The sequence below is a fragment of the Lonchura striata genome, chromosome 14 (genome assembly GCF_050655825.1).
Source record: "Lonchura striata isolate lonStrDom1 chromosome 14, ASM5065582v1, whole genome shotgun sequence".
In the NCBI taxonomy this organism is placed as follows: Eukaryota; Metazoa; Chordata; class Aves; order Passeriformes; family Estrildidae; genus Lonchura; species Lonchura striata.
Window position 1 is genome coordinate 2,478,877 of NC_140716.1, and position 11,379 is coordinate 2,490,255.

Below are 11,379 nucleotides of genomic sequence, written 5' to 3' on the forward strand. Positions count from 1 at the left end.
CCTGCAGCAGTGCCTTGCTCCAGCCCCACCTCCTGCCAGGCACGTCCCTGGGCTCTGGGATCCTCTTTGCAGACCCCACCAAAACTCCTGGAGCAGAACTGGGAATTCTGCTCTGCTCTCAAACCCCTGATGAGCCTCAGAGCGAGACACAAACCTGTGCAGAAGTGCTGTCCCCAGGAATGTCACCAGGGCAGGGGACAGCCCCACATGGAGCTCCAGGGGGATGTCTCACAGCACCTGCCCTGGTGGAAGGGCACAGGGGGGCAGAGGGGACACAGGGGACCACAGATTTTATTAAAGTGACTGCCCCAAACCAGCGGGACCTCATATTTTATTAATGATTGGCCATCAGGCTCAAACAATCCTCACCAGAATCCAACCAAGCATCACCCCAGGTAAACAATTCCCCAAACACATTCCACATGGGAAAAACAAGGAGCAGAAATAGAAATTGTTTTCTCTTTCTTCCCTCTGTGCTCCTCTATGAAAAATCCTGAGAGAGAGAAGAATGTGCCTGCCCCACATTTTGCATCTTGAGTTGTTTCCTGTTTGCATGGCCGGGATGAGATGAGGGAGGATTCACTGCTGGTGTCTCCAGTGGCACTACCAGGGGAGGGAAGGTCCCAGCAAAACAATGACCCAGAGGCCTGGCAGGGGTAAATGAGCTCAGAGTGGGGCTGGGAGCCAAGAACCCAAAATTTCCAACCCCAGCTCCATCACCTCCATATCACAGAGCCACCACATGGGTTGACCCTGCACAAAAGCACAACAGAGAAGCAGGGCCAAGAAATATTCCTCGGAGCTTTGGGAAGGGAGGGCTGCACTGAGGGCAGGGCCAGAGGGAGGGAAAGGGGCCAGGTCAAGGCTCTCAGGTTGTAGATTCCAAAATAATAATCCTGTAATAGGAGAAGCCCAGCTCATTGCTTGTACAAATAGGTACACACACGCAGGAAAGTGCTTCAGCAGGGCTGGGGGAGGAGTTATTACAAATAAAAAGGTGAATGACAAAGGAGAGGTCGTGGGTTGAGTCAGCACCTGCTGCAGAAAGTTGATCAGGGACTGGCTGGATGGGGCAGGGACACAAACCCCACTGGTAGAACCCCCTAAAACCCCTCCAGGAGCACAAGGAACAATAATCAAACAAAAGCAGAAGGGTGTGAGGGGTGTGTTTCAATGAAAGACAAAAATTGGAGGCCAGCAGATGCTGAGCAACCCACCTGGATTGGTGCAGAGCCCCTGAGCAGCAGCATCAGCACAGGGGACAGGTAAAGGTCCCAGCCCAGAGCTGCAGGAAGAACAGAATTGTGTGTGTTTGTGTGGAAAAGGAAACAGGAGCTGGCACGGGTGACACCAAGGGCTGCTGCAGGAGTGACACAGCAGGGAAACAGCACCTCTGTGGGGACAGTGAGGACGTGGAAACCTGGCATGGTTTGGATGGGAAGGGACCTTCAGGACCATCACATTCACCCCCTGCCACTGCCCCAGGCTGCTCCAAGCCCTGCCCAGCCTGGCCTTGGGCACTGCCAGGGATGGGGCAGCCACAGTTTCTGTAGGAATCTGTGCCAGGGCCTCCCCACCCTCACAGGGAAGGATTTTTTTCCCTTGAATCCAATCTAAATCTCTCCTCTTTTATTTAAAACCATCCCCACCTTGTCCTATATCTGCCCACATAAAAAATGGGTCTCCCTCTTTTTTATAAGCTGTTTAAATACTGGAAAGCCACGTTCAGGTCCCCATGGAGCCTTTTCTGAACCCCTGTGGCACACACCAGGACAATCCTGAGCCCCAGGGGTGCCCAGGTGTGTCACAGACCACCTCCCCCAGGCACAGGGAGCAGAGCAGGCAGCTCCAGCTGCCCTGGCACCCTCATGGGGCTGGGCACAGCCCTGTGGAAATGAGATATAAATCAGAGAATCAGAGCTGGGACACAAACCGTGACACCATGGCAGGACAGCACCTGGCACAGTGACAGTGGCAGTGCCACCACCACATCTCCACCCAGGGCTGAGCTCAGCCATCCCCAGCGCTCAGCTGGGGCATCTTCACAAAAACCTTGTTTGGGGAAGGGAACGAGGCCAGAAGGGGCAGGAAGAGGCAAGAAGAGCTGACTCCACACCCTGGCCCCGAGCTGAGACGGGTTCCCACAGCCGAGAGAGCGGCTCTGATTTGACATCTGCTCACACACCCCCCAGCAGCAGGGCTGTCCTGCCCTGTCATGTGGGAGCAGTCTCTGGGGATTAGGAAGGTGCTGGGCAGGCGTTTCCCATGTCCCCCCTCCTCCTGCTCTGCTCCAGCACATTCCCACTGAATGTGGGGGTCCACACCCTCCTGGGGCTGAGGATCCAGGTGATGGAGAGGGGCCCTGCAGGATCTTGCAATGGAAGAGAAGAGGTGTGAGCTGCCCAGGAGTGTGGGGATCCAGGGACTCCCTCTGGCTGCCCTGGGACCCATGGACAGAGATCACAGACAGTGTCTCTCTACAGAGCCCCCAGAGACACTGGCTGTGATCTCTGTCCTGGAAAAGAGTTTTCAATCTTACAGGATCAATTACCAGCTCTGAGGGTTTGATATCAGTAATAATTAAGTGTGGCACGGGTGCAAAAGTAAAATTTTAGGATTCTAGATGAGGGGTCCAAAGGGGACAAGCTGGAGGAAATTGGGTGTGCCTTGTCCTTTTTCTCCTTCTTCATGCCCTCCATGTCTCACTGTGGTGTTGGCATTTTTCTGTTGGTTCAGGCTGGGGACACACTGTCCAACGTAGGTGACAGATATTGGCACGTTCTTGTAAATGCAGCCCAGGGAGTTTCTGGTATTTAATGTTTGTCACATCCCACTGAGGGCAGAGCCCCACACGCTGCCCTGCAGGACAGAGCTGGGCAGGGCAGCAGAACATGTGAGAGATAAACAGAATAAACAACCTGGAAACCAGCACAGACCAATTATGGCTTCTTTGGCAGAGGGGCAGACAGACAGAGACTTTCTACAATTTTGGGATCATCAACACCTCAGATTCTGACACAGGAGCTCTGCAGCCAGGAGGGGAGCACACATCCAGCTTCAGCAGGACACAAAATCCACTCCCCCAGCACCTGAGCCCGCAGTGTTAGACACAACCTGAGTTCAATCAAACCAAACCAGCCAGAAGAGCACTTACACCATGGTCTTGAGGATCCTCATCCAGGGCCTCCTCCGTGGCATCTGGACCAGGCTTTACACCACAGTCATGCCTGGCATTCCCAAGGGAGGCACTGCCTGTCCTCAGCTGCACTTGGGATTGGCCTCGTCAACACCAGGAAGGAATTCAGCCCTGGAATGACCTCCTGAAGAGGAACCAACTCATGGGCAACCATGCCATGACCTCCACCAGTGGCTCCTCAAATATTTTCCCGCTGCAAATGCAATCCAACCGCAGCTTGATAGCCCCGAGCAGCCCCACCAGAGGACAGCTGAAGGCCTCACCCAGCACAAGCTCCAGTGACAAGGCAGAAAAGCCCCAGCCAAGGGCTCTCAGCCACCTCCTCTCTGCACAGCCTGAAGTGGGAGCCCAAAACTATCTAAATTCTCCCAGCACAGTGCCAGCCAAGCATCCTTGGTGTCTTCCAGAGCTCCTCATGTCCCTCAGAGGGATCCATCAGTTGCCACGTCAGCACCAGCCAGGAATTTTTCTCCCCCTTCTCCAGGAATTTTTCTCCCCCTTCCCCAGAGCTCAGCTGGAAGATTCAGCCCTGGATAAGATATTTCATCACTGCTTCTCCTGGATTTCTCAATGCTTAATCATTTTTGCAGTCGTCTGCAAATGAGTCGAAGCCTTTGCTATGAGGAAGCAGAGGCATCTCCACCTCCCTTCCTGGTAATTCTGCAAGGGTGGGAAAAAAATAAAAGCACATGTGACCGAGGCATTAATAAGACATCCCGAATACAAAAACAAGCTAATTAAAACCAGGCATGACCTATTCATAAAATAAGTCCTTTCAACCTCAAGAGGAGAGGAGAAGCCTTTGAAGTCAGGCTTCATAATCCAGAGAGATCCCTGCCTCCACCAGTGACCTCACCTGGAAACTTGTTCTTACCCAACTGTCGCCAAAGCCTTCCCAATAAAAGCTGGCTTTGGAGACAGCTTGGGATTAACAATTGGTGAAGCCAGAACCTCGGCAGAACGAGTTCCCCAGGGTACAGAGGGCTCTGCAGGGGCTCTTTGCCAAGGCTAGGATGCCTGTGCAGCTCCTCACATGTTCCTAGCTGGGTGGGAAACCATCTCCCAGCAAGATTTTGGGCTGCCCTGCTGCACCCTGCCACAAAATGTGGAAGGTTGGGGTCCAGCAAAAGGAGATTTCCAGAACAGGAGGCTTGGACATCCCCACTGCCAAAAAGAAGAGCTGAGGGAGCAAAACTGATGGAGTGTCCCAGCTTGGGAGAATGTGGAGCAAAAATCCATCTGTGAACGCAACATCTGCAGGGAGAGGGGGCAGGAAAAGCCCAGCTCATCCTGGGCTTTGAGGCAGCCCCCAGCAAGGACCAAAGAAACCCCTGGGGACACAGCCCTGCCTAATTGCCCCGAGTTTCACACTTCCCTCCCACACACTGTGGCCACCACAGGGATGGGGACATGGGGCCAGTTTGGCAACGCCCCGGCGTGTCTGCAGACACTCATCCCAACCCACTGCTGGAAACAGCCATTGTCTGTGGGCTTCACTGTGAATGCAGCCAGATGCCAAGATAATCCCCTTATTAGCCTGGTTCCTCTTCTGCTGCATCCTGCCTGACTCAGAGATCAGAGAAAGCTCAGCAGACCAAAGAAACGCCAGCACTGGCTGAGGGAAGGCTCGGGAAGAGGAGTCTGGGGGTGTCCATGGAGCTCCAAACACGAGGCTGAGTGGAGAAGGGCCCAGAGAGCTGCAGAGGTCCCCACTGGAGCAGCACTGCCCCGGGGTCACCTGCAGGCTCAGCTGGTGCCAGGCAAGAGGTGACACCACAGCCACCTCCCGAGCTGGCAGGACATCCACTGTGGGTCTCAGATTCAGTCAAAGAAAGAAACTGAGAGTTTCTAGCCAGGCAAAAAGCCTGGGAAAGGGCTGGGAAAGAATATAAATAATCCTTTATCTCTCTTGTTGTTCACATTGTTTATAGTTAAGTTCTATCACTGTGCGTCAAGCACTCTGCACCAATGCTGTGGGTTGTTTTCACCTCAGAACCAATGGATTTGATCCTTGTGAAGCTCTGTATAAAAGAGCAGGGTATTTTGAATAAATCGGAGTTTTACTCTCAGCAGCTTCTGGTCAGAGTCTCCTCATTCCCATCCTGCCTCGACAGAGACAATCCATCCTGGGCAAAGCCAGGAGAGGCTGGAAAACAAAGGGACCAAGCTTGTCCCCATGGCTCAGTAGTGTTGGAATCTGAGGTACTGATGATCCCAAAATTGTAGAAAGTCTCTGTCTGTCAGCCCCAAAGCAGAAGCCATAATTGGTCTGTGCTGGTTTCCAGGTTGTTTATTCTGTTTATGTCTCACATGTTCTGCTGCCCTGCCCAGCTCTGTCCTGCAGGGCAGCGTGTGGGGCTCTGCCCTCAGTGGGATGTTACAAACATTAAATACCAGAAACTCCCTGGGCTGCATTTACAAGAACGTGCCAATATCTGTCACCTACGTTGGACAGTGTGTCCCCAGCCTGAACCAACAGAAAAATGCCAACACCACAGTGAGACATGGAGGGCATGAAGAAGGAGAAAAAGGACAAGGCACACCCAATTTCCTCCAGCTTGTCCCCTTTGGACCCTTATCTAGAATCCTAAAATTTTACTTTTGCACCCGTGCCACACTTAATTATTACTGATATCAAACACTCAGAGCTGGTAATTGATCCTGTAAGATTGAAAACTCTTTTCCAGGACAGAGATCACAGCCAGTGTCTCTGGGGGCTCTGTCCAGGGGGTTCCTGACCCCTGAAGGGTCCCAGACCTGCCAGGGCAGCCAGAGGGAAGCTCTGGATTCCCACAAGTAGGACATCCTTTGGTGAGAGAACAGGGAACTTGGGGAATGCCTGGGAAGACAACCTCAAGCTACCAGTGATCTCCTTCAAATACAGACCAGCAAGAACAAAGTGCCCCAGCACAAATCCTATCCCAGCTTCCTTTCATTGTAAATGCCAGCAGGGATTTGTGGGAACCCCACAGATCACAGAAGCAGGCACACAGACACACCAGTGCCCCAGCATGGCCCTTGAGCTCCTCCTGGGTCTCTGCTGGGAGCAGGAAGGAGATGTGGCACACGAGGGGAGTGAGTTTCTGCAGTTCACTGGGTACCAGGACAATCAGAGATTAATCCAATGTTGCTGGCCAAACTTGCAAACTGAACTTGTGCTCCAAAAGCTGCCAAGATGGTTTCAGGAACAGTGCTGTAGCATTTTTCGATATATGACTGGGATATAAAGAATATTAGTTGTAGGATGCCCTCCAGCAGGACAGAGCATGATTTTGTGGGGGAAATGCAGGGCGCAGCTGCAGCACCAGAGTCACCAGTGCCACCTCTGCCACTCTGGAAGCCCTGAGGGTGTGGAAAGGGCTGCTGTGTCCCTGCAAGCTGCCTGATAAACCCAAAGCCTCCTGCCCAGGGTCAGAGAGCAGCTCAGGAGGGGGGACAGGGCTGGGCTCTGTCCCAGGGGGATACAGCCTCTCCCTTTGCCTGAAGCACTGAGGGATGTGCACAGAGAGCCTGGTTTTGGGCTGCTCCATCCCCCACACCCCTCGGAGGGACAGCCAGAGGATCCCCCCACAGCTCAGCCCAGGGCCTGGGGCTGCAGAAACGCCGTGCAGGGAGCAATGGTACATCCAGAGATGCTGGATGAACACAGGGACAGATGCTGAGCACCTCTTGCCTCAGCCCCTGCTCTGCAAAAGCACTTTTCTTGCAGCCAGCCACCTGCAAAAGCACATTTCTTTTAGCCCCAGCAGAGCCCAGGACAGATCCACCTGTTCCATCAGAGCAGGATTGCTCCCTGGGGCAGGTTTTCTTTCTCTCCAGCTTTTCTGAGCTCTTTGCTCTTGATCTCTGTCTCGCTGTCTCCAGCCCCCCAGGGCTGTCTGTGCCAGGCTCTCTCCTGCTTGTCCTAGACCTGGAATCACAGGCTCTTGAGCTGTTTTACCTCGGATAAACTCTTCCCCTGGTTACCAGCGTGAGCAAAGGCTGCACACAGGAGCTGTGAATGAGGTCAAAACGAGGGGAGAACATCCCTGTGGAAAAGTACCTGATTTCCAGGCACTGTGCAGGCTTGAATATCGTGTAGCTGCAGCAAGGCTTCCTTTCCTCAGAAAACCCACGAGCCCCAAAGGAATTAATGCATTCCCAGTTCAGTCCCTGGCTGTCCACATCCTTTGGGAATGCTGGAAAGCATCACTGCCAGAAACTGGACACAAACCCAGGCAATGCAGCCCAACCTCTGAGCACATTTCACCCACAGCCTCTGCTACAAGGCAAGTTTGGGAATCCTGACACACACCCACACATCCATTGGGGGCCCCTGGGAAGGACCATCACTGCTGGATCTGTCTTTGAACCCATGGGATGTCACAGTCAGCATCTGCCCACAAATTCCCACTTTTTATCCCACCTCTTCCTGGAGCATCCTGCAGTAGATGCTCTCCCCCTGTTTGGCTATACAAGGTCTGAGCCCAAAAATAAGCTTCTGCTAGCTGGAAATAAGTCCTGGATTGGTCACAGAGTTGAGGGTGGGGCTACTCACCGAGATTTTGGTAAAGATGGAGAGCAGGAGCACCAGGCTGGAGAGGTACATCCAGATCCTCTCCCCTCCAAAGCTCTGCTGGTGATGCTCAGGAATTGTGCCAATCTGCCAGGGAGGGAGAGCCATCACTGCTCACCCCATCCTCCTGGGATGCTCCTGGCAGGGCAAGGGGACAGCGAGATTCCCAGAGCAGAACCGGGGAGCCCCACAGGATTCCTGGGAGTGGGGGACCCGCCAAGGCCACGCTCCCCACCACAGGCTCAGGGCAGCTGTGCATCCCCCAGATCAGATGTAGGCAGGCACAAACACCCAGGCCAGTGCCAGAAGAGCATAAATTAGGAAGGAGGAAAGAGAGAAAAACATGGATACTGCTGCAGCTCAACGCTGACAGTGATCCTTGATGCTTTCTCTGCTCCTGATCCAGCCCTGCTCACCCTCGAGGGCACATTTACACCCACAAAAGGCTTCAGATACCCTCAGTACCCTTTTGGGTATGGGGACATGGTGGAGAGCCCCTGGCACTGCTACCAGCAGGAACCTGCTTCCCTCAGCCCTTCAGCTCCTGCTTGGGCATCTCCCACCAACTCCTTGAGCACCACAAAAGCCAAATGCTTTTTGTTGTTGTTATTGTTTCTGTGTGGCAGGCACATTTCTCTCTCTCTCAGGATTTTTCATAAGGGTGCACAGAGAGAAATGAAAGAGAAAACAATTTCTATTTCTGCTCCTTGTTTTTCCCATGTGGAATGTGTTTGGAGAATTGTTTACCTGGGGTGATGGCTTGGTTGGATTCTGGTGAGGATTGTTTGAGCCTGATGGCCAATCCAACCCACCTGGGGTTGGACTATGGAGTTGTGCTAGAGATACCGTTACAACAAGTAGGTTTGTAGTTTATAGTATCTTCCTTTATATAGTATATTAATGTATTTTAGCATAATTATAATAAATAAATCATTCAGCCTTCTGGGTTGAGTCAGACATCCTCATCTCTTCCCACTGGGTCTGCCTGCATTTACAGCATTTCTGCAGGACCCAAGGACTTGGGATACAACGAAGCAGGGAATGGGTGGCCTATTCAGCCATGTCCCTGTTAGGATCTGCAGGGCCTGGATTAGGAACTCGACTCCAAAATGTCCTTTTCCCTGAGCACGTGGAGCTGAGCTGACTCCAGCCTCACGGCAGGACACTGGAAAAAAAGCTGAGTTAGCAGGGCTGTGCTAATTACCCCCTGCGCAGCTCCTCCCAAACCTTTCGAGACTGTGAAACAGCCCATCTGCTGTGACAGAACTCATTGTCTTAATCACACGACACGTTTGTGACATTCCACCCGGAGCCAGCGACTCCCTCCGCTGCTGGCCAGGAGCCGGCGCCGGGCTCGGGCAGCGCAGGAGGAGCTGCAGATGCTCAAAGGTGCCAGCTGGACCAGCTTTGGTGCCTCCCCAGGGGATAACTCGGGAAAAGGAGGTGGAAAAAATAAGGCCGGAACTGGAGCAACAGGGCACAGACGGCTCCGTTGTTTCTTAACGTGTGGCCAAAGAGCCCCCGTGTGGGATGAGGGAGGTTGCGTGTATTTAGCAAGAAAATCTTTTAACACAGAAAATTCAGGTAGGTGGATGTGATGCTCCCACAGCACATCTGGATGTTCCTGCTGGGTTTGGGATTGACTTTCTTGTCTCCAAGAGGATAAGGAGCCCCACATTGCTGTGTTTGCTGGAGGTGGCCCTGTGCAAGGAGAAGGACCAAGAGCCAGTTTTGTCAAGATTAGATTGAAATAAGAGGGGGGAAAAGCAAACTTTGGACAGCCATGGTTTGTTGGAGTCACCAGGGGCATGCAGAAATGGTGGAGATGGATGTTTGGGCCCACAGATCCCTCCCCAAGCTTAGAGCAGGCTGTGGGAAAAACCCAACAAACTCCAGCATCCTCTGTGCAATGAGAAGGGAAATGCAGCTCCAAGGACATAAATTCTGGCAGGAGGAGGTGGACAGGGTGGGGGAAAGCGTGAACAAGCAGTGGAGAAAGCAGGGGGGGTTCAGTGGGGCAGTGGGGTTGATGTCCCTGTGCCCAGGGTGTCACAAGAGGGACAGAGGTCTGTCTGTACTTACTGGCCACCAAGCCATGTCCCTCCCAGCAGGAAAACATCCACTGATGGTGCTCCTGTTCACCCTGCAGGAAGACTGGGAGGAGGAAAGATCAGCACAGAGCACCCTTTCCCTAAAACCCAGACAAGTCACTAGGACCCAAGTCTCCCAGACAAGAAGCCAAGAGACAGGAGACTCGATAATTAATGGGAGCTCTGCAACTCGAGCTTAATTACAGAAACGGTGGCTGCACCCCAAGTACCCGGAGCCATGAATAGCAAAAGGAAGCACCTGGAGAGGGGGAAGCAGGGAGGATGTTCCTGTCCTAGTGCCATCCCCAGCAGACAGGTTGGCTAATAGGACACAGCTTTGGCCAGGGTTTTTCTGCAAGGCAGAATAAATGCAATTGGAGAGTCTTTATCTGAGGCTGCTCAGTGCTGAACCAGATGCCCTGATAACAGCAACACCACCCTGGAATAGACACGGGGCAGAGCTGCTCACACCCAGCAGACAGAGGCCGGGGGAGAGACGGTTAATTGGTTAATTCTGTGGTTAATTCTACCTTGCTCCCAGGCTATAGGAGCCTTTCCATCGGGGGTGAAAGGGGCAGAGGATTTATACAAAATGGAGCAAGTCACAGAATCCCAGAATGGTTTGGATCGGAAGGGATCTGAAATCTTACCTTGTTCCAAACCCCTTCCACTGTCCCAGGTTGCTCCAAGCCCTGTCCAGCCTGGCTTTGGACACTTCCAGGGATGGGGCAGCCACAACTTCTCTGGGCACCCTGTGCCAGGGCCTCCCCACCCTCACAGGGAAGAATTTCTTCCCAATATCCCATCTAACGTTGCCCTCTGTAGTGGGAAGCCATTCTCCCTTGTCCTGTCACTCCAGGCTCTTGTCCAAAGTTCCTCTCCATCTCTCCTGGAGCCCCTTTAGGCACTGGAAGGAGCTCTAGGGTATTCCCCAGACCTCTCTCCTCTCCAGGTGAACACCTCCAGCTCTCCCAGCCTGGCTCCACACAAGACCCAAAATACACAAGTGAAAACAAGAAAATAACAGAACTTTCAAATATTCCACGCGGAAAATATTCCAGCCCTAAAAAGTAAACCTATTCACACAAGAAAGCAGAAAGGAACAAAAGGGTCTTACCCATATTCCCACACCAAGGTTTAAGGAAAAATAAACCACTACAACAAGGTCAGCAACGCTGAACTGCTGTGAGGGGGTAACAGATCAGGCAGTGGAATTTAACTCCTTCATTCCTCAGCCTCACAGGGTGACTGAATCAGTAACTCATTAGCAGCCCAAGTGCATTTATCATTAAACAGCCCAGCAGCAGGAATTGTGCTTCCAAAGGTGCCTGGGTGGGCAGCCTGGCCTCACTGCTTCCCACCCCTCTCCACTCCCCAGGGAGCCAAACCCACCTGATTTCAGTGTCTCACAAATGGGCTGGGCTGAAAAACATCTGAGTGATGCCTCATGTGCCCCCCTCCCTTTCCACATTCTAACACTGTCAATTTTTGACAATTATTGATTCTAACACTGTCAATAGCCAAAGGACCTGCAGCCC